At 38.9% G+C, this 24,037-nt stretch overlaps 1 protein-coding gene across 13 annotated transcripts in view; it reads left to right on the top strand.

The window, feature by feature from the left end:
* Positions 1–1,479: 1,479 nt before the first annotated feature.
* EPB41L2 (erythrocyte membrane protein band 4.1 like 2) overlaps positions 1,480–24,037 on the top strand; it is a 104,253-nt gene continuing 81,695 nt past the window's right edge. For 11 of the 13 annotated variants that reach the window (XM_048936607.1, XM_048936611.1, XM_048936606.1 and 8 more), the window contains exons 1-2: positions 1,480–1,588; positions 5,060–5,142. The gene's annotated coding sequence lies outside the window, so the exon portion shown is untranslated. Of the gene's footprint in view, positions 1,589–5,059; positions 5,143–12,617; positions 12,641–17,166; positions 17,335–24,037 lie in introns of those variants that run through there. The other 2 variants (XM_048936598.1, XM_048936599.1) reach the window with 2 other exon arrangements.

Raw genomic sequence — 24,037 nt, 5'->3', positions numbered from 1 at the left:
CAAGTAATATTCCTAGTAAATACCAGAATTAATACTGCTTGTGCACATGCATTATAACTCACTCTTTAATTATTGGTCTTCTTGACTGTGTGTGGAATGAACAATGCTGAATTAAGCATAGATATCAAATTCTACTTACACTCTGGTCATTGCTGGTGGCCTGTTGCTCTTGGGTGCTCACATTAATTTCCTTTAATAGCACTCCCATTTCTGAAGCATCAAACAGGACTTGATTCCTCCACTTTAAATATTATGAAATACTTACAGTATGAATATGGAAGTATTTATGGCATATTGCCTGTTGACTTCATTTCCAGTAGTAAGCTGTTATAATTGAGAACCTGGCGTGCTAAAACTGTCTCTGTGAAGGCATATCCCTCCACTTTCTCAAAAAACGTGGCTCAAGTGATGCATGTCGCATAGCACTGCGCAGAAACTTTTGACAAAGAATGTTTAGAGATCTAAGGATTTTTTTTCCTAGAATTCCCTAAAGAACACTCAGAGCCTTAGTCATAATACTTCTCTTTCTCTTCTTTTTATCTTTTTATTCCAGTTTTCTCTATCATGACACAGAGGTTACCTAGAAAATTGCTTACTTTACTGCACAGCTTGCTGCAAACCAGAAAATCTACTCTGTGTTCTTACGGAAGTGAGGTGAGAAGCTTTTGGTTAACTTCAGGTCATAATAGGATGAATGGGAATGGCCTTAGGTTGCATCAGGGGAAGTTCAGGTTGGGAATTAGGAAAAAAATTCATCTCTGAAGTAGAAGCATGGCACTGGAAGTAGCTGCTCAGGGAGGTGATGGAATCCCTGGAGGAATTCAGGATAGGTGTGGATGTGGCTTTTGAGTTACTGGGCATGGTGGCGATGGGCAGATGGTTGGACTAGGCGATCTTAGAGGTGTTTTCCAACTGTAATGATTCTGTGATTTTGTGACAACGCATAAAAATGATGAAGTTGTACAGGCAGCAGACACTGCGTTCTGGGCTTTGTAAATTCAGTGTGACTGTGTGGTGCAAATAATTTTCTTAACGAGCAAAACAAAAAAGACCAAAGTTAGGAGAGGCCTTGTCTACTTCACAGATTTTATACACCTGTTACTGCTATGTTTCTTTCAGCCTTGTCTTTCTTGTACACACATGCACCAAGCGCAGGCCTGACCATTACCTCTCTGCCCAAAGCTTAACTCGCCTTTCCTATGCTGGGAGAAAGCTGGAACGGAAAGATTAACACAGGCAATCAAACAACCACCGACCGGACAAGGCCGGGCAGCGAACACCGAACCCCCCCAGCCCAGACGTGCAGCAGCCGTTGGCGGCAGCGCAGGAGGGGCCGTAGCAGAGCACCCGTCCTGAGGATCGACGGGCGCTTCAGCCAATGGCAGCGGGGTGAGGGGCGCGGGGCGGGGCCCGACTCGGGGGCGGAGCCGAGGGGTTGGAAGGAGGCGGGGCGCGGGGACGGGCGGGGCGCGGATTGGCCGGGGGGCGGGGCCGGCGGGGGTTTCTCCCGGGCTGGGCTGACGGCTGCGGTTGGGAACTTGGATTTCGTACGTGAGCGGCGGGCGCGCGGCGGCCGTTTGGCCGACAGGTACCGGTGGGGAGCCGCTGTGGGTCGACGCCTTCAGCTGGCGGTGGGGAGCGGAGCCGGGGGGGGGGGATGGAGCCGGGGGGAACGCGGAGCGGTCGCGGCGCCGTGTGTGGGCTGTGGACGCGGCCGGGGGCCGCCGAGCCCCGGACCCGCCGGCGCTCTCTCCCCGCTCCTCCCGCCGCGGGACGCGGAGGCCGCGGGCGGGGCCGGGCCGGCTGCTCGCCTCGGGGGCAGCGCTGCCTGTTTCCTCTCTCCTCGCTTCGCTCTCGGCCCCGGGCGTCGGCTGGGAGGCGGGAGGTCGGGGGCTGTCAGAGCGGGGCCCGGCAGGGGTGGAGCGGGGACGGCAGGGGGCGGCAGCGGCTCCGAGGAAGCGTGTCCGGCGCGGTGGCTGCGGCCCGGGGCTCGCCGAGCCCCCCGGCCCCTGTGGCGGCCGCTCGGAGGCCGTTAACGCTCTTTCGGAGATTGGTTTCGAATCTCCCTCGCGGCGCCGCCGCTGCCTCCGGCCTCCCTGCCGGGTCCTGGGAGCCCGTCCCACCGCCAGCGGCCGGCTGGGGCTGGCCGTGCTGCCCTCCCGGCCCAGGCTGCGAGGCGGGGAAGGGGATCGGGTGTCGTCCCCAGATGTGTCCTCATCTCCTTTAGTTGAGCTTCCACCCAGCGAGGGCTGCACGTAATGCGGGCACCTGGTGTGGAAATGAGAGGGTAGGTGTGTGTGACTAGAACGGGCTGAGGAGCCGGTGTTCTGTATGTGACCGCTGAGACGTAAAGGAGGTCTGTAAAAGGAGATGGTTTGAGATTTTGGTCATCTTAATGATTATGATTTCCTGAAAGAGCTTCTGAAATAAAACCGTTGGTTGGGAATAAGCGACAGCTAGCCAGTGAATAAACTGGTGTTGAGGTGCTTTGATAATAGGAATGGCTAGTAAACAGGGCGCTTAAGATGGCTTTGCTTCTTGTAAAGCTGCCCAAGACCCGTTCTTAATTAAAAACGTATCACTTATAGCTCTTTCATAGACATGTAGTGCTTTACTTAGCTTTACTGCCTCATTTTCTTGTCTGCTAGCATGTGCGCTACCAGAGCATTAGTAATGCTATACGCCCATAGCTCTACAGAACAGCCTTCAGGAAATTCTCACAGGCTTGTATATTTCTAGACCTGGAGAGTTTGAAATGATGTATTTCTGTAATAGGAAATGCTCAAAAAGCACAGCTGCATCCTTTGGCGCGAAGTTTTAAAGTTTTGAGTAGGAAATGAACTCTGTCCTTAAACTCCAGAGCCAACCTGTTGCTGGGCAGACCCTCCTTTGTGCCATCCCATGTTACATGAAAGGGTATTCCGCTGAAGTGTTCTGCTTCAGCTGCTGCTCTCCTTCTTCCAACATTTCCATTTCTGCTTACTGTGCTGTTTTCTCTATGGTGAGAAGTTGAGCTGCTCTCTTGCATGAATTACAGCTTTCTGCTGAGTTGAGTTCCCTTTGAGCTTAGAATAGGCCTTTCCTTCCTGGTTTTCAGAGGCTGTGGATCTCAGAACTTGTATTGACAGCTTGTACCCGTGGCAGAGGATTTTGCACTGTAATAATGCATCTTATAATGATCTAGACAGGACTTGCAGAAGTTCATATCCCATGTGTACATTTTGAAGTCAGAAAAGAGGGAGAGTTTAGACTCAACAGCTAGGGCTGCACAGCGTAGACTTACAAGTCTCATTTCTTCAGAAATATACTTTTTGTTCCACCTCTGATTTGGTAAGTCCTCAGCAATTGCAATTAATCCATAAGAAGTATAATTCTTATTACCACTTCTTGTTACGGCTTTAATGGTAGGAGCAAATAATGGTTTTTCTCTGAAACCAGTCTGACCTGTTGGTGTCTTACTGGGATCTCAGTGGCAATACTGTAGGCTTAAATCACTCTCATTTGGGGATGCAACCTGAAGAATAACTTCATTTATTAATATATAACTTCATAGTATGAATTACTACATTCAGTATGATTTGACTCATTTAATGAGTATGGATATAGGTAAAAATGTACTTTTTTTTTAAAATGTGGCCTCTTCCTGAGTCGTGTGTTTAAGAATGAGGAGCATGGATCATAGGAAAGTGTTCTGGGCACGTTTTAAGACATTTAAAGGAGGTATTGCTGTAAGTTCTTATTCAAATAATTTCAAACTAGTTTTATAAGCAGCATATGAAATGTGCCAAGATCATATCATTCTATTCTGAATTTGGTCCTTACAGGATTCCATTATATATATATTTTTCTTTGAATTCTGCTTTTACTTTTGGCAATGAGATATTACTCTTAGAATATCATTTTTGTATATAATTGGGAATACTTTAAAGAATTGCAAGAACTAGGAAATGTGTCAATCTGTTCAACTATGAAAAGGGGAGGAAGTAGAGTAAAGAGTGATAGGTCATAGAAACACAGACTATCCTGATTTGGAAGAGACTCACAGGGATCAACAAGTCCAATTCTGAGCTCCACCCAACAATCAAATAGTGTTTCTAAGAGCTGTGTCCAAATGCTCCATCGACTCTGACACCTGGGGCAGTGTCCAGTGCCCTGGGCAGCCTGTTCCATGCCTGCTGCCCTCTGCTGAAGAACCCCCCAACCCAACACAATGTCACAGCTTTCCTTTGGGCCCTGTCACTGTCAGCAGAGATAGATGATGTACCTGTAACATTGGCAAGCTTGGGTAATGTGGCTATGAAATGGTTCACTGACTAGAAAACAAATCTAAACAGTTTGTGCTGCTTAGCTGTAGTACACAATACCACCCTCATAATTGAAAGAATGTGAGATTATCACTCAGTTTAGTGTATCTTAGTTTATCACTTGTAGATTTCAGTAGGGTAAAAATGTTATCAAAGATTGTATTGTATAGTGTATATGCTGTTTTTAGATATTTTTAAAGTAAAATCAAGTGCTTTCTAGAAAAAGATGCACTAATTCAAATGGTAGTTTTGTTCTGGAGCTGATTATATGCTTTTGGGGGAGATGAAGAGGGAGAGGTGAGTTTTCTTCCCTATAGAAGGCAGAATGAACCCAAGAAAAGCAAAGCTGAAAAGTTGCTCATTGTATGCTAGACATAAGGAAAGACGTGGAAGTAGGAAAGGAGCCTGTGGGAGTGTGTGACTGTGTTATGGCCTGCATTGTACACGTAATCAAACTGCATTTCGATTATTTGAAATTGTGAGGGGTTATTTCTTTCTCTGTAGAAAAAGTCTCTTTTTGACTGAAGGAGTTAAACTGCCATGCAGTTTTTGAAGAGACTTTAAAAATGAAACTGCAAGTTAAATTTGTGGTTGTCACCTCCTTAGTATTTGCAGGGTGTTGAAGTGCTTAAATGAAAAATCTTTTTTTTTTTTTTTTTTTTTTAAGCAAGTTAACTCTTACGTTTTTCCAAATCAGTTGGTTGGTGGGAAGACGATTACTCTGACTAGAAATTTAAGTCTGTATTCTGTTTTAGATCAAGAAGACATCAGGCTGTTATCCAGTTGTCATAGTTGGATCGCATTCTACAAGTCTTCAAGACTTCCAGTGGTGTTAAAGGTAACTTGTGACTTTTGTTGTCTTTATTTTTAATACCAGAAAATTATCCGAGTAAAAACATTCTGAATAACAGCAGTTCTGTGGGCTGTTTAAACTTCTTATGAACTTGTTTGCTTTTAATGTGTAAAACTTAAACTGTTGAATGTGGCAGTTCTGTAATATTTCACAGAAAGCAACATATTAACAATACAGTGAGTATTTTTTCTTCTAGCAAATATTGATTTCTGAATTATAGTGTTTGTGTTATGAACTACTGTGTGAAAGTAACTCTGCTAGCAGCTGATTTCCATGTTAATGCTCACTATGTGTTTGAGTATGTTGTAAAGATTTACAGGATGTGTGAAAGTCATATCAACAGAACATAGATTACTAACTACAGAGTAGTCAAAAAATAGCCGTTCTGTTCTGTGCTTTGTGTTTGTTTTGTTTTTTTTGTCCCCTAGTTTTTGGAGCAGTGCTGGGTCTGGATCTTATCAGAGCACATCACTTGATTGTAGGGAGCCTTTGAGGTTGTCTGAGAAGTTCAGGTGCCTACCCTCTGCTCTGCACATCACAGTTTTCTTTGGGGGTTGATAACAGATGATACCTGGACTCAATTATATGAGATGCTATGAAGGCCTGACTTACTAAGTTGACCTCTTGAGTAAATACTGATTGACTGTCTCTGAATATTCTCAGAAGCAGGTAGATGTTTGTTTTTTTAATTTTGGTTTCTTAGTTCTCTTTTTAATAGAGGTAAGATACTGCTGTTCATTAGCAGTAGCCTGGCTCTTCAGAGATCTTGTAAAGGAGCATTGCAGGAGTATTTTAGTAAAACTAGAGACTGTCAGCATCTGTGGGGTTGTGTATTTTACTTGATATAATAGCTACAGTGGTGCTCATTCTTCTGTGTTTTTGTTTCTTCCCAGAATTTTTTTTCTTTCTGAAGAATGGTGTGATATAACTTGACTTTAAATTACCTGATTGCGATGAAGTGACGTAGCCTGTGTGCTCTGTAAGGTCACTGTTAGACTTTGGTGTTGAGTAGTAAAGTAGGGTTAGCTAAGGACAGTTTAAAAGCAACTATGAATTGCCTTACTGCTCTAGATTTGAATCTTCCATTTTGCTTCTGACATTGTCTCTGTGGTTTTCTGTTTGCAAAGCACTATTTCTGGAGAAACGTTCTATAGGAAAAGACTTTCAGTTACCAGAAAATAAAAATAGTCTCTAAAAGAGGAGTTTGGATTCTCTGAGTGATCAATTTCAGCTAAATTACTTGCACTGATGACAAAGCAGAGTGTAACCAAATATTTATTGTTGAAATTACCCTGTGATTAGTAGTGTTATACAGCTAAATGTAACGCCAAATTTTACTGGAAATCATGGCTATGCCATTACTGTGGCCTGAGAAATACAGAGTATAAATGTGGTATTCTTTTTAGTGGGCTGGATAAGAATTTGACTACAACATTTTAAAAACATAGTTTTTGTATTCTTAATAACATTCTTTAGTGCATATTTAAAATCTATGATGTGATCTCTTACCACAATGGAAAACTACAACAGCTTTTTCCAATTTGAAATGCTCTGTTATCCTGTCTATGGGATTTAAAATAGATATTCTTGCAAGCTTCTGAATTGGATAATTGGGGGACCTTTACTCTGACTCTTGACTCAGTACGTGTCCTACTTCTGAAAACGAAAACAACTAAGATCTGAGGGTAAAAATAAGCACTTGTTTCACATTTGTTCAAAAGCTTATTACTTTCAGTTACTCACAAGAGCAAGCATTCGCTAACAGAATATTTTAGAATATATGAAGTTTTTCTCGCAAATACGAAAAACACAGCAAACTCATTTCAGAATGAAAATTTCAGTTTTAAGATCTGAAATGTCATGTTCAATTTTCAAATAGTGTTTTCTACTTTTTAAACGCTGCTTGGAAATTAGCTATTTGCTTCCTTTGAGAAATGACTTTTCTGCCCTTTTATCCTCTGCTTAACTTCCTTTTGAAGCTTTACTTAATACTGTAATTGCTGCTATTCTGTTGTCTTTCAGTTAAAAATGGCAAAATATTAAGCCTGAGTATCATTTGTCTTCTCTTAGAGGTCTGGATACATTTTTGTATGATGTTTTGGGTCCTTTTCCTGGTAGTGTGTTGCATTATTAGGCCATGAATCTGAAGCAAATCCCACTTCAGAAGAGGGAGCAAGGCTGAAACCACAAGGAATGTCTGCACAAGCTTTATGGTCAAGTTATGATTTGGTCTTAAGGCTGCTTTGTCCTCTTTATAGTCAATGCTGCTGTATTGCAGCGGTCTTTGACAAGAGGTTAGCTACATAATGGTCCAAGGCAGCTGCTTGGGTCAAGCTTGAGGTTCCTACAAATCAATACTACTATTTCATCCACTTCTTTCCAAACAAAAAAAAAAGCCAGAAACAAATCAGAAAGGCAAGTTGCAAGTGATTTTAGTATTAAACCTTTTGTGGACCTCTAATATCTCATGCTGATTAACTTAAGATGTTGGAAGTTTAGACTTGCTTTCAGAGAATACTTTCTTCTTTGTGTTGGGGAGGATGTGTTTTATAGAATGCAGTTATCATTTGTGGAGGTGGTTAAGAGCTGTGCACTGACAGATCTTTCTTTTTCTCCTATCCTCTTCCCACAACCTCCCCTCTGCACCCAAGTATGCTGTTTGTGCAGTACATGACAAGATTGTAACTCTTTCCAAATGTTGCCAAGCATTGACATATTTTCAATTTGAAAGGGGAAAACACACATCAATCTTTATTTCATGATTCCATACTGTAGAAAAGATAAAACATCTACCCATGCTAAAAGATTATTTTTTCGGTCATGGTTGAATTTAGTTGTCGTTCCAGAAAGAAAGAAGTTATTTAAGTTTCTTGGAATAACTGCAGAATAATGACCTGCAACATTACAGGGTGGCTAGAGTTGGAAGGGACCTCAAGGATGATGAATCTCCAACCCCCCTGCCACATGCAGGGCCACCAACCTCCCCATTTAATACTACACCAGGCTGCCCAGGGCCCCATCCAACCTGGCCTTGAACACCTCTAGGGACGGGGCATCCACAACCTCACTGGGCAACCTCACCACTCTCCAGCACCTCACCACTCTCTCTGTAAAGAACTTCCCCCGACATCCAACCTAAATCTTCCCTCCCTCAACTTTAAACCATTTCCCCTTGTCCTGACCTGACATAGACTGAATGCTCCAGGGAAAACGTGGAGGTTACAAAAGCTTACATTAACAGCATTTTGTTCTTGTACTGTAGTAGAAATGACACTACAGAAGTGAATTTGGAAGTACTTCAATGTTGTGTTAAAAATGAGAAAGCACTTGTGGGGAAAAAAAGGTGCATTCTCTATTATTAAAAAAAAAAAAAAAAAGAGCTCTGAAGAAGGGCTTATATAGTACCAGAAGGGGTTTATTCTTGAAAATGTAATACAAATAGAAAATGAAATCTAACTATGAAACAGTGTAGTAGACCACAATGTTTTGACTTGGAGAGAGCTTGTGATGTATCAAGTTTTAAGAATTGATGTGTAACAGGTAACTTGATACTGCATCTTCTTGAATGGTAAGACCTGATTGGGCTAAGGCCAGAACTTATTTAGCACTGCACATGCATACTTGTTTTAGCAAGTTAACTAAGAGATGTGTAACTGTGCATCCTACTTTCATCCTTTGACCACTGTAAGCTCAGTAATTCTGACAGAAATGTTCAGTCTCAGCTAGAGGCTGGGTATTAAACATCAGACAAGTCTTTCTGAGGAAAAAGCTTATATACAAAGGATGATGCCAGAGGCTGCTTTAGTTCTGGTCTCCATATGTATTGTGACTTTCCACTGCTTGTATTTTAGAATGCCTAACGAAGCTCTTGTGGAAAATAAACTTATATTAGCTGAAGTATATCTTGTGGTGCTGACTTGTGGAAATCTTAAGTGATTTGATTACTGAGACATTGTGAGACTTTGAGTATTGTGCTGAGAATGAAAAGTGTTTTCACTTATTGCCAGTGAATGTGTTTTTGTTTTTGAAAGGCTATGTGAAAAACAAAACGTGCCTGATGTGTTGGCAGCAGAGCCACTTTTTGTCAGCTTCTTTGCATCCTTCAGACCTCTTGTTCAGTTTTCTCTAGTTTTCAGGGTTTCTTTCTATTATCGAGCAATCCCTGCTATGAAGATAGCTGGTATGCTGTAGAATTCACCATCTGTTGGTGCTGTTTACAGCATGATTTAGATAATAGGCAGGATGTAACTTATGCAGCATCAAAAATTAGGAATGGGACCAGGTGGAAGTAGATGTTTGCTGAACTACTTAGTCTCTGAGCCCTAATTATCTCACTTGAAACACCAATGTCTATATAAACTGTTGAGTGAGTGAGAAGATTAATTTCCCTAGCAAAAGTTTACTTTAAAATTAAGACTAATATGTTGTCCTTTAAGATATTAAGTTATTGAAATTGAAATCAATCTGCTTTCTTTTACTTCTGAAGCATCTTTGCTTGCCGAGGAAAATGCATGAATCCTTTCTGTTGAAAAGTTCACAAGGATGTTCTTGTTTGACTGCTTTTAAAAAGGAGTCAGGTTTTTGAGTTTGAGTTTCTTGTTAAGTATTTGATGACTCCATTTATGTAGTTATCTTAAAGATACTTTTCTGTAAGTGTTAGTTTTCAAATTCTAAATGGGTTTTTATTTGTACAGCTCCCAAGGTTAACAGCAGCAGAGGATGCTGGCCAAAAGGATCAGTATGTAAGCTGATTTTTTTCTGTGCAGGACACTTAAAAAAAGGTGTATTCTGACCTTTGGTTATGTCAAGAAGGTAAAAGCATGGGCACTTCTGAAAGAATGCTCCTTTCCTCTGGTGATTTTCACTTTTTTTCTTGACTGAAGCTTTGTTTCAGGTAACTCTGTCAATGTGACTGTAGATGTCTTTGTAAAAAAAAAAAAAAAAAAAAAAAACTCTGTCACTCTGATTGCAATTCAAATTTAAGAAACTTAACATTTACATTCTCTGAAATCCCATTCAATACAACTTTTTTCTTTGTTTGAATCCAAACAAACAAAAACCACTTAGCTTCATTTAGAGCTACAGTGAAGTGAGAACAAGCTGTTCCTGCCTACTGGTTTTCTAGCAGGCAGTATTCTTGAGATTGACTTTTTGAAACTTTGTGAGAGATCTCCGGGCTCAGGGTTTCAAGAAGTTTGTGTTTTGGGAACATCTGTAGTGGAAAACAAATGTCATCAAGATGTAGTGTGGACAAACTACCTGGAGTTCAGAGTGAATAGGAACTTAAGTAAAATTGTCTGATTGACGTACTGTAAATTCTTTGTTTGCTTATTTCATGGGTCACCACTGGAAGAGATGGCTAATATGTATATTTAAGAATTGTTTAATGTGAAGCTGGTTTTGATTTAAAAACTTGTTATAGAAGACATAGGAAGCTGTATGCATATTCATATTGGAGGTCAGTTCCCCATTCTGACCGTGTTCTTTATATCGAACTGTGCTTTTGAGCTGGCACTTCAGGGTTGAAGGAACAATATTTTGATAGATGATAAAAAATTAGAGCTGGACTGAAGTTGCTTGAGTGTTAGGATTTGTATGATTCCAACTTTTATTATGGGAAATACTTTGTTTTAATTATCAGAAACTAGTGCTAGAGAGTGGGACAGCACTGTTTGGGGAGTGCATTAGCCTGCTGTCAGATGGCACTTCAATTCTTGAAAGTAACTCATCCTGCTTTGAGGAGGAGGGCTTCTATATATTTAGGCATTTATGCAAGGGTGTTTCATGATATTACTCTTCAAGTTGTCAGATTTTGTTACACAGATACAGGAATTTCTGATTTCATGCATTTGATTTTTTTTTTTTTTGTGAGTTTTTTTCCTAGATGTGTTCAGTTAAAAGTTGTTCTCTGATAGTCAAAGAAAGTAACCGGTACTTGAATAATTGTGTGGAAATTCTTTTCTTTAGGTTTCCTGGTGTTCTGGTGTTTTGAAGTTTGCCACACAAACAGAACAGTGTTTACTTGATTTTCTTCTGCAAACTGGAAGCTGCTTTTGCAGCATGTGTTTTGCTGGGCTTTTTTTGTAAAACGTAGGAGAAACAACCATTAAATAACTTTGCCTGTCAAAACAAAGCTTCATAAGTACTTAATACTCTTATTAGAACAGCAAGATGCTGCTGTAATGGAAATTCTGCATGTATCGTTTTTCTAGTTGTTTGTTTGCTGTTGCTTGAGTAGCGAGTCTTCTATTTTGTGTAAGAACAACTATATTTTGCCATGTTTTTTTTTTTTTTTTAAGGCATGAAGTTGTAATTATTTCTACTTCTCAGTAGAATAAAATCAAATTGCAGCCTTTTTTGTTTAAGCGTATTTTTGCTGTGTGCTATCAGTCTGAAATGATGGATGAATTGTGTTGGCACAGAGGAAGTAGCCTTCTGTGGAAATGAGTTGGACCTGGAGTTGCTTGAGATGCTCCTGACTAGAATTCATTGCTCCTTATGTAATGTGTAGAGTTGTCTCTTCTGTAGTTTTAATCACTGTTTGTCTTGCATATGAAAACATTGAAACAGCAAATTTGCCTGCTAACTGAATTGTAATTTTTTATCAGTACTGATTTTTAGCTTCAAGTAGTGATACTAGCCATCCATGGATGGTTCAAGTTCTGTGGTCTTGCTATCGGGTGACCTTGAAAATAAGAATAAAGCCTTAAAAATAGAAGGCTGAATATCTGTAGTGTATATGGAGGTTATGCAGGAGGTCTTTAAGTAACTGGCCTTTCATTTGCAGTAATTAGGTGTGTTGTTTCGAATTGAATTTCTTTTCCTGCCCTTTTACTTCAGCTTAACCTGCAAAGGAGTGGTTATCTGTTTTTTCTCTTCCCTTCATCCTTTCAGCTCCTGGCCTTTCATAACCCTCTTCTCCCCACTTCATTTTCCTTTGTTCTCTAGTGTTAGTTTTTTTTTTTTTTTTGTCATCCCTAGTGTTAACTCTGAAGTAAACATTACTATTGTTTGCGAAGTCCAAAGCAGCTGAAGAACTCAAGACAACTTTTTCTCTTCTAGTTGTAGCTAAAGTAACACTTGTAATGAATTGAGTGGTCTGATGGTTATACACTGCAAAGGTTTGTGTAACTTTGTCTCTGCTGTGAGCAGTAGTAGTTACCCGATCCACAGTTGCGATTTTCAAATGCTACACCACTTATGAATGAAAAACTGCTTGTTGCTTTACCTGAAGGTGATAACTTTCAGGTCTGAAAGTGTAGCAGCCAGCTCTGAATTCTTTTGTTTTGAAATAGGCAACGTAATATTGCTGCAAATGAGGTGAGATAATCTGAAGTAGGCCTTTCATCAACAAGATGACAATTAAGATTCTTCTTTTGCAACACCAAGTGAAGATGAATGTGCTCTGGTCCAATACTTCTAATGTTTTGAAAACAGTTGTTCCCTTTACCTTACAAGAAGAAAGGAAGGCGCCTTGTATGAGGTATGTTCTTGCAGTTTACTGACCTGTCTCCTTGCTTGGAAAGCACTGCCATAGGCTATGCGTACTTCTCAAGAGTAAGCAGTTGTTCACATGACAAAACTGTTTGCCATGCCAATACCCTGAAGGGCTGGCAATTCTGCAAAGGGCTATAATATTCTGAAAGAGGTTTCTCAGCAGCTCAGTGCTTTTCAACCAAGAGAGCATATGTTCTATATTTAGTTCACTAGTTTAATCTACTGATTGTGTTGTAATTACTTGTTTGAATCAGTTGTATGCTCTGTTGATTTGATATGATTTTTCTAAATGCACTTGCAAGCTTTTGTGTGCAAGTCTGATCCTCAAAACTTGTCTACGTAATGTGCTGCTGCAGAGGGATCAGTGATAGCATAGACTTCCACTAGCTTTCTATTTCTGACTGCCCTCTACTCTCCAGTCACATTTCCTGAGTAGATGCTGCTAGATCAGTTAGGAAACATCCTTGCTCGCTGTTGCTATTGATTTAGAGAATGCACAAGAGCTGCTTCAAAAGGCGACTGTTGGTGGTATGGCAGTGGATATTGAACCTTCCCACCACTACTCCATTAAATGTTGTTGCTGTGTGACAGATAGCAGCGGAGGGGCAGATGTGGAAGTGCGTGTGAAACAAAGGTGTGTCATTGAGTCTCTCCATGTGGAAAAAACAGTAGCAGTTGACATTCACTGATGCTTGCTGAACGCTGATGGAAACTAAAGAGTGCATGTGAGCACGGTGTGGTGGCGGGTGGTGCATTTCAACACCATTGGGTCACCTCTGCTGGTACAGATTTTTACAAGCATAGCATGCAGGCTCTTTTTCATTGCTGGTAAAAGTGCATAACTGATGGTGACTATGGTGAAAACTAATGTTTTATAGCTGAGAACTTGTTTATCAAATAATGTTACTGTGCTCTTTATCTCTTGTAGTTTGCATAGAAATAAATAAGAGGCATAATATTTGGAGCAACCTACGTATAAGAAAAAAAGATTACTAACAAGCAGAACTAATCTTTCTTATTGTACCCTTATACTGTTTGACTTCTCAATTTAAGGAAGCTGTCTCATCATAATGGTTTAGTGACTTGATAGAATCTTCTCAGCAGTTCACGTGTGAGAATGTTTGAAATACAGCAGTTGACAGGCAGGTAGAAGGTAGTATTCTGGGGAGGAATTTCTTGCTGTGAAAACTGATATATTTTTTTTCCCCACGTAAATGCAGAGACTGATGCATTAAAAGATTTTTTGGTGCTTTTCTCTGGTGTTATGACTATTTTATCTTTTTTTTCCATAGCTTATGTAAGCATTAGAGTAGTGTGTCATTAAATATGAGGCATCTCCTGACCTTTCAGAAAAGGTTGAGATGCCATTATGAGTGTCCTAAATCAGATCTGCTGAGTTCTTGTAATAGGATGCCAAAGACTTCTTACTTTTTCTCTCTTCCTTGTAGAAAGTCAGGAGAATTTTGTTTGAAGCTCTTTTGTTTTCTTCTAAGGCAAGGAACTGAATTAAGCAACTAAAGACCTAGACAGGCTTCAAATGGACTTTTCTGAAGTGCTTTATAGTAGAAATCTCTAACACAGCCTACTGAACTTTATATGTTCAAGATAAAAATATTTAGAAGTTGGTATAGTCAGTCCCCTGGGCAGGGCTGAAGTGTTCACACTGTCTGCATGTGAACATGCACCTATGCCTAAACTATTGTTGCAGATTTTTAAACGGCCTGTTTGTGCTCAGATTAGAAGTTGATGGGCTGCCCAGCTGTGGGTAAAGGTCACCCTTTGATTCAGAATGACACTTTATTGTTTCCATACACAGTGGTTATGATCTCTACTTCTGATCTCTGTGACACCATGCCCAATAAAGTGAACTGCAACAAATTCTCTTGCCCTTGTGTTGGGTAGGATAGAAATTATGCCATGGGTTATTTGTAGTCTGAGGAATTGCTGCCAAAATACCAGTGTGACCATCTGAAGTCGTCTCAGCTGCAGCAGCCAAGGTACACAGATAATCAGTATGAATTGATTCAGTCCATATATTTGCAAAAACATCACCAATGTCTACCTAAATTATCCAGCTAGCATCTCAAGAGTGTATTTTTTTATATATCTTTTTGTGTTATCAGTTCAACACCTGCAGCAATCAGGACTTCACAGCCTTCCATTCTTGGTCCTATATTCCCTTGTCTGCATACTTGAATTAGAAAGATTCTTGAGTTAAATGCACAGAACGGCATTTGTGCACAAATCACTTTGTATTTTGAGTGTAACAGTGGTGGGATGAGGAGGAGAGCCAGAAGGCAAAACTCATGATGAGTCATTCAAGCTGAATAACTGGATTTAGAGGTCCTGTCTCTCTAATATCAGCTGAAATTGACTTATGTAGTTAGGTTTGTTTCTGCAAACTTCAACAGTTTTCAAATAAACTTCATAATGTGATAAAAGCAGAATCTGATGGTTGGGGTATCATGGTCTCAGTTTGCTTTGGTTATTAGCTGTTTTGAGGTATAGATTCTGATTTTATTTTTGTGGTAGATTTGGCATTTGTCCTAGGAGAACATAAAAGCATTCATTATTAACTTTACGTATTCTTTTCTTGCTTTCCTTAGAGAACCAGATTAGTCATTTTCATTTGTGCCAGGAATTATAGAATCATTGGAGTTGGAAGAGACCTCTGGAGATTTTTCAGCCCAACGTTTCTTCCTATTCCTGTGATCCCTAAAGTGGGGTCACAGACACTTGTCCTCTCAGATTTGAACACTTCTGAGGAAAAAGGCTGCACAACTTTTCTTGGCATCCTGTTCTCAGTCTGTGATGACTGTCAAATTTTAGGGGGGAAATGCCCATTGTTTCATTTTTTTTCCCCCACTAGGTATCACTGAGCAGATCCTGGCTCTGTTTTCTCTACTAACCATGTCAAATAGTAATGCATTCTAATAACATTCTCTGCTCTGAGCCTTCTCATTCCCAGGCTAAACAATTCCAGCTTTTTCAGCCTTTCTTGATGTCAGGTGCTTTAGGTGCAACTATCTTTGCTGGGCTTGCTCCAGTAGCTCTACATCTCTTCTGTACGAAGAGCAATAAAGCTGAATGGACCTGCAAGTTATGTGCTCATAGACATGAGCCAGAACATAATGGCACAGAGTAATAATGGTAAAGAGACTCCAGAGGTGTCTGTTAAGAATAGGAGAGGATCCTACAATTTGGTTTAATGCTCTGCCATGTATGGTCTGTGTACATTTTGCCAATGATTACCTTGGCACTCCTTATAAGAACATAAGAATTTATATTTGGTTCTAAAGTCCAGCTTGCAGGTTTTGTATAAGATTTTGCAGATGTTAGTAATAGGGTAGGGAAAGATTAGTCAGAAGAGAACCAGTGCAGAAAATGGGGTTTGCTTTTGTGTGTATGTGTGTACAAAGTTTACCTAGCTCATAACTTGCAAATCAATGGTTAAAAGAACTTACACAACTTAGCTGTTAAAGCAAAGGCAGTATTTCTTCTATTTTGTTTTACTTTGATTGTTATTGGTACAGATCTGTCTTGAGCAGATGTCAGGTGGAGTTTAAACTCTGTGTGTGAGGCGCTGTAGTTAAACTTGTGGCAGTTATAGACTGGGAGATGTTAATTTTTCCAGTTTCAGCTGAGGTTTCTGAATTACTTTACCACTTTTCCCCTTCAGTGAAATGGTTTATCCATTTGTCTGCTTTATCTTCCTCGAAGAATGGTTATGCTTTTATTAAAGCTGAGTATTGTAGACCTCATTTTGCTATCAGGCAAATATTGTTGCAATATGAACTTTGTGCATTGTTGACTTCTGTAAGCTTCTAAGTTTACTCAACAGAATATATCTTGTTTAGCAACTGAAATCTGTGACAGCTTGTCATGACTAAGAAGTCTTATTTCCTCCTTTTTCTCCCTAATAGGAGAAGGTGTTAGCACTAAAAGGATGTTGCAAGATAGGGAAAATGCAGTCATGATTATTGCCTTAGTAACACTTAAGCTGTGCATGTTTCAGTATGTGGACAAGTCTTCTGTCAGACCTAGATATCAATTGTTTTTCTTTTGTAGACGCCAGTTAATTATTTTGAGAGAATTTTCAAGTCTAAGTTTTGACATAGCTATTGATATTCCTTTCATAGTTGTTCTTCAATAAGATTTCTGAATTTATCATTACTTACCTTTGGGATTTCCTCAGATGTAGTTTATTTAGAATGTGAATGTTGCTCATAAGCCATTAGATATTTTTCTAGAACACTGCCATGGTATAGTAATGAAGCAAAGTAAGTGCCTCAGGGCTATCCTATAATGCTGCATGCTGTTTGGTTCCTAGAGCCACATGTTCTGCTTAGTATCTGTGTTATCTTTTCAAGCATTAGAAGAAATTCACTATCCTGCATGTATCCAGTTTTTTAGTTAAACTTTCTCTTAACAGAGATTTTATAGTAAACCAAGTGCATGCTGTGACTCAAGTACAAAACTCAGTCCTTCACAGGTATTTCTTTTCTCTTCTAGATGAAGAGAGGGCCTACTAATAGATCACAAAGCAGAGTGAACCAGGCGACAGCTGAGGCTGTATTCACCAAATAAACTTAGCTGTCAAATGTTTTTGGGAATGTTTCATGAACAGTGGGAGACAGAGGCTCTTTAGGAACCAAGGCCTGGTGGTGGTCATCTGAATTGGTAAGAAAATATGGAATATGATCGATCAAATGAAACTGAGTGTTCCATGCAGAGAACTGACTGAGCTTCTTTTAAGTGTGGAAGTGGTGCTATTTCTTCTTCTCTGCTTGTGTGTGGGAAAGAAGACTGTTTCTAAGCAAAGGGAAGAGGAAACTGTCCCATACTTATTAAGCTGGTTTCCTATCAGGAAGTATGCATTGAGATTATATGTTTGGCAAGCAGGAGTACATATTTTGGCACATACTTCTCACTTTGTAACTTTAACAGCTTGCCAACATTGCAGGCAACATTAGCAGCAGTCTGTGTCCCAGACAGTTTGGATTATAAATCCCAGTGTCTGCCTGCAGTCAGGGAGAAGGTTCTGTGGGGTTGGATAATACTTGGCGTCCTTGGTTCTTTTTCTGTTTCTAGTGCACAGGAGAGAGGGTGAGGAACAGTTGGAGGAGTGAAGGAAATGGTTACAGTGATAATAAACCTCTCTGTATCCTAGTTGAATATCCTATGAACATTTACCTAAATTTGAGCATGTTCCAAGCCAGTTGCAATGGAACCAGTCATCTGCAATCAAATTGTATCTGAAAGATACTCTTTAAACCATTGTTTGAGTGCGCCAGCCTCCAGAAGTACAAATGACATTGCCCACACAAGCATTCCAGAAATTTTGTATGCAGTCTTTTCTTGCTTATCAAATGCAAAATTTATCCCTATTCTTTCCACAAAAATACTAATCATATGCCTAAAACTTCTATAGAGCCAAACATCATGCCATGAACTTCAGATTTCAATTTTAAGATGCATATTTATAACTCATTTGACGAGAACAGGGGTGAAAATGCAGTTAAGCGTAGAAATGTTTTTTGTTTTGACTTTGTGTGATAGTGATGAATGTGCTATTAAAGTAGGTGAGATATTTTAAAGAAAATAAAACTTCTGAAGTTTAAAGAAAAGAATCATAGAATTATTGAATGTCTTGGGTTGGGAGAAACTTTAAAGCTTACCCAGTTCCAACACCCTGCTGCGGGCAGGGTTGTCACCTACCGGATCAGGCTGCCCAACCCTTATCCAGCCTGGCCTTGAACACCTCCAAGGATGAGGGAGGTAACCACAGCTTCTCTGGGCAACCTGTGCAAGCAGGTGAAAAGAACTGATAGAACTGCATGGAAGAGATTCAGAGGGAAGGACTGGATTCCAGTATCCTTTTGGTTTTTAGGAGAGTTTTCAGGAGAACTTAGTACCTCTTCAGCAGTTTCTGAAAACTCTAAATTGTGGATTTATGTTGAAAGCTTTAGGAGTTGGGATAATTGCTACAGAGACAGGTTATTTTATGTAAACTGATGTACTCAGGTTTCTGAAGTTGCATAAAATATTCAAACTGCATTAAAGTCATCTTGTTCACTTCCTAAATTAGTTGAATACAGTTCTGAGGTTTTTCAAGAACATTCAATTTACAGAACTGTTCTTTCTGTAAATAGAATGTTTTAAAAACTCAGATGCGTTTTATTATCCTTCAGTGGAATGAAGAGTACCAGATCATGGAATTGCACGCATCTTTCCAACTTCTATTTTTAAGCACTACTTTTTTTTATACTCTTTATAAAATTTCTGATTGTTCCTTTTAATGTGAAGGATACATACTGTCTTTCAAGTTAATTCTTTAGGAATACTGGAGACAAATGTGTAAGGAATGCTTATTTGGCTGTAGCAGTTAAATGGACTTTCTCTTTTTTTATTAAAATGTGGTGTTTGTGTTTAAGGCAGAAATTTTTTTAAAAGCCAGGAAGATTCATCAAATACTAGGAATATGTTTAGGGCAGATTTGTGTCTTGAAATGAAAAGGAAACTTGTCTACTGATATTCTTTTTATATTCTTTTTATAATACATGGCTAATATGAAATTGTATTTTTTGACATGTAAATTCCCCTGTTTTATATACAGTTGTGTGAAGTGTCTGACAATAACAAATTATCGGTGCTCTTAGCTCAATTAGCTCAATCATGTCTGTTAGTCTGCAATTTGTTGTAAGATGTAGCTTTTTAAGTTTGCAATGAAGAAAGCTACAGCTGCAAAGAGGAAAAACTGATGACTGTGCATATAGGAGCTACTTGCTATCCTTCAAAGGAACTGGATTAATAGAATAATGTGTTTGTTTTTCTTCAGAGAGAGCACTGAAGTGCTGCCAGCAGGACTGCTGAAATAACTGCATAGTATTCTGTAGATTTGATTATTTCTATCATATGTAAAGTGTTTCATATCCTATAAGAGTCAGGGTTTTGAATACTGCTTAGTCATTAAAGATAAAGAGGTGTTTCTTTTCATCTAGCATGAAGTCTGAAAACTAACTTAACATCTCTGCTGTGTCTGTGCTGCTTCCTGAACACATTCATAAGTCCAGACTTCCTCCACGCAGGGAGTCAAAAAGCTTATGAAGCTTGATGCTGATACCTGTAGCTGTCTCTTGAATTAAGGAATCTGAATCTTATTCCTGAGGACTCAGTAAGGAACAGTGTGCTGAAGCCATAGTTGAAGACAAAAAGTATATCACTGTGATACAGCTTCAAGTAGTAATAGTCATTCTTTTAAATTGATGTTAATTAGCAGGAAATGACATTATTTTCATGCTATAAAGGCAATACAGACTTAATCTGCAAAAACACGAACAGAAAGGCTATCAAAATGATAAGTGTGGAGCTCTTAGCTGAGAGCGCTCGTTCTTGTTACGCTCCTTGAAGTAATGACAAAATGTTATGATGTTCTATTTTAATTGCAGATCTGTATTTCTTTGTTTTGATTTGTACGATGGTCTTGCTGGCTGCAAAAAGCCACTTTCCGAAATGACAACTCAAACCAAGAACAGCAATATTACATATCAGCCTCTGGGAATTGTGGTGGGATTGCTGACTGTAGCTGTAAACAGGGTATTCGCATTTTTTCCTCTGAAGGAAAGAAGCTTTAGCTCAACATATTTAGTTCACCTGTTATTTACTTGAAGAAACACAGCTGGCAATCTAAAGAAACTGTTAGTTTTGTTAGGAGCAAATCTGTTGCACACTTGAAAGCTTTTCTTTTATTTCTTAATAGTCAGGAGTTCATGAGAGTACAGAGGGTAGAACTTCTACAACAGGCTTCTGTTAAGACAGTTCCTATAAATCTTTTGTTGAATCTTTGTCTGGGAGAAACTAGTACTTGTAAATACAGTGAATGTTAATGGGGAGAGTTTATTTTTTCTGTCTTCCTTATGATCATGTGCAAGTTAGTTGCTTTAAACACTGTTTGGATGAAGTTGAGTTTTTGTGTAAATTGTGAAGCTAGTAATGACTGTCAGATTGTAGAGAATAGTTCTTAGACACTTAAGAATGAGCCTCTGGCTGAAAACTGCTGGCAACTTGCAGGTATTGCAGATACCAAGTGTGCTACTGAAGATGTCATACATGCAGATTTCATAAAATAACTTAAATATATTTATTTATAGCCTAAGTGTCTGTAGAATGCAAGTAGCTGATGGCAGCTGTTCAGTCAAATGAAGTGTAACTGTAAACAGACAGCTGTAAAGGGATGAAGAATTTAAAGTGTAGGCTTGTATAGTAATTCCAAGCCAAACAGGAATGCTTCCTGAGGCACTTCTCTGAATTATCTTACTGGAGCCTCCTGAATTGAGCTGTAACTGGAAACAAACTTGTTTTATTTCAGAAGTAGTATTATGCTGATTTTTTTTTTTTTTTTTTTTTTTTTTTTTTTTCTTCTCTACTTCCCGTGGGGAAAAACAAAGTTCTACTTAAATGCTTAATGTAAATCCCCTAGTGAAAGCTGATAGAAATGATTATACAAAAGTTTGCCAGACAGCTGCTTTTTTTTAAATGTCTTACGTTAATACTGCAGACAAAGTCATGTCTTTGTTTATTTGAACGGAGAAGGTATAGACCAAGATTGCCTTTGTTGTATGCTTTTCTTGAGTGTCTTTTGTCCAGGAATTGATTTATAGATTGGAGGGCTGGTAAGGTCAGTTAAGCTGCAGCCTGGAATGGAAGGAAGTTTATTGGGGTAGAGATTCTGTGCCTTGCCAGCTTTAATGGCTCAAAGTGCTGAGACTGATATTTGTAGCTTATTCTGCCTACCTATCTTGCCCCATCTTATGCTTGCATTTATGATGGTAGCAGAGAGTAAGCTAGTAGCATGTCTTTGCAATAGATCTGTATTGCGAGGTGGAGGCAAGCTAGAAAAGCTTGGTTCCTGTAGTGTCATCACCTGCTTATTATTCTTCTGGCTGAAAATGGGTGGACTTCTGTGGTAGGTTGGAAATTGGAGCAGAGAGGAACCAGGAGCATGGTCTGAAGGCAGAAGGACAAGGGTCACTGTGCAATGAAGCTAGGAAAGTCACCGGGACTCCTCAACTGTGGGATGAAGGATGGAAGTGAGAATGTGTGCTGTTGCTGTGGTGAAAAGAAATTGGACTAGAAAAAGTTGCACCTTATCAGTCCTGCTGAGTCCCTAAATTGTTCTGGTCTCCCTCTTGTCCCTTTGTGGGCTGCTCTGTCCCAATGAATGGTTAATAGTCGTACTCATGTGACTGGTCTTAACAGAATAGACAAATCTTAAAAATCTATGTATCAGCTATATTTAAATCTTTGTGAATTGCTTCTAGAAAATGTATGCATAGTAAGTAATATCATGCACCTCTTCTGATAGGTCTGTTTTTCTTTATATGCCAAGAATTAATAGGAAACAAAGATGCTAGAAATGGGAGGAAAGGTAGAAAGAATATTGAAAAGGCTTGAAGCTTCAATAATGTGTACAAAACTTAAAGCTAAGGTAATTTGAGAAATGTGGTGTTTGACCTATGAAAGTGTTCTAGCTTGCTGTTGAAATCAGATGAACTAGCCAAACCAGTAAATCAAGTGTGCAGAAAATGCACTATTTTGAAAAGTCCCCATTCAATACATACTTCATAAATCAAATAAATATGTTAACTGGCACAAACTCTAATTTTTAAAAAAGTAAAAGCAGAATTTGTTTAATACTGGAATGATGGGAGAGTCTTGACAGCAGAAAACTTATCTGCTATTAAAAATTCTACTTGTTAAACTTGTCTTTCCCAGTATTTTTGGAGAGCCTGAATGATTATCTTTTAAAAGTTTGAAGCTTTGTACTCATTCTGTAGTATAACAATTGAGATTTTTTTTAATGTTTGTGATGTTGCAAGTATGAAAGTTTTAAGGCTGTCCTGATAATGAATTCTGAAAAGTAACTGTAACTTCTAGTGTGTGCAGTGCCATAAAAAGATACTTCTCAGTTTTAACAACACCACATACCTGAAACTTTAGTTATATTTACTTCCGTATGTTTCAAAGGCAACCTCAGGTTAGACATATTCTCAGTGAAGTAAGGTGCTGTGTGATCCAAGATAGCAGAGCACTCAAGAAAATTGCAGTCTACTATGAAATGTTTTCACTGCCTTGCATAGTCCAATACAAAGGAGGTGTATTTGCTGTAGTTGCCTGTGACCATGTTGCACTGCTCAAATAGTGCAGTGGAGTTGGGCTTTTAGAAGTCTTATAAAAACTGTAGATTTTGACTCAAGTTTGACAGAGGCATTTCTGAAAAATCACTACAAATTGATGATTTAATTCTGAGACTTAAGACTGCTACAGAAGTAAAAACTAGGAGTTTATAGTTGATATATGAAATAGGAGGTATATAGTGAGGTACAGAGTCTGGCTGCTAGTGTTCCTTTCTAACGCAAAATGACCTTCTGGATCAGAGAAGTAGCAGTAATGCAAAATCAAGGTTTTCATTTTTATTTTTATCTATTTTTTTAGAAACACTGTTTTAGAAGAGAAACTTGAGAGCTTGATTTTGTGGATATTTGCTGCTTGCTTTTGTTTGACTTTTTTCTCTCATTCTTCCATTTTCTTCAGAATTCAAATCTATTAGTCCAGAAAGTGGCAGAATTGCACTTTCAATGCATTAGTCCCAAATGTGTGCTGAATTAGAGATTCTAACCATGACAGTCTTAGTGTGTTTGCTAGTGTTTGCTTTTTGAGGCGCTAGCGTGGCTGACCTAATTGGATAGTAAGCTCCTGCTTTTGTTTGCAGTCTTTCGAGTTCTCATCAGACTTTAAAATTGAATGCTGATTGAGAAATTACTTCTCATTGACTTATTTAAAAAAATAAATAAATAAATAAAAAAATTAACAACAGTAACCCTTGGAGCCTGAAAAATTTCCCTGTAAAAAGCATTGGCTTGAATTAAAACAACTTCAGATAGTTGTTACTGCTTTGAAACCTGAAGATTGAATAGTATTTGTAGCTGTATTTATTGTCTTTTTGTCTTAGTCTTTTTTACTTACAGAGAAATAACTTCTTTCAATTAACTGAAATTAATATACTTCAAGTTATTTCATGATATCAAACACTTCTAAAGGGTAAACCAAAATATCTTTAAATGCAGGAATAAATGTGATGCTACAGTTATCTGCATATGCGATTTGTTAGGCATCTTCTGGAAGTCCTTTAATTACTTTCACAAAAGTTTATAAGTTAAAAGCAGTATAGTTTTTTTTCCTCGTAGTCACAAATATACTTCAAGAATAAAATTAGCTAAATAGCTACCTACTATGTTGGATCTATTTTTAACTGTATTGTTTTAAGTGATTATCCCTCCATGTTAATTGTACTCTAACTCACATTCATACCTTATTGCTCTAA

Source organism: Lagopus muta, chromosome 2 (genome assembly GCF_023343835.1).
Source record: "Lagopus muta isolate bLagMut1 chromosome 2, bLagMut1 primary, whole genome shotgun sequence".
NCBI classification, from domain to species: domain Eukaryota; kingdom Metazoa; phylum Chordata; class Aves; order Galliformes; family Phasianidae; genus Lagopus; species Lagopus muta.
The sequence above is the reverse complement of the archived record's forward strand: the minus strand, read 5'-3'. Positions and strand labels throughout refer to the sequence as shown.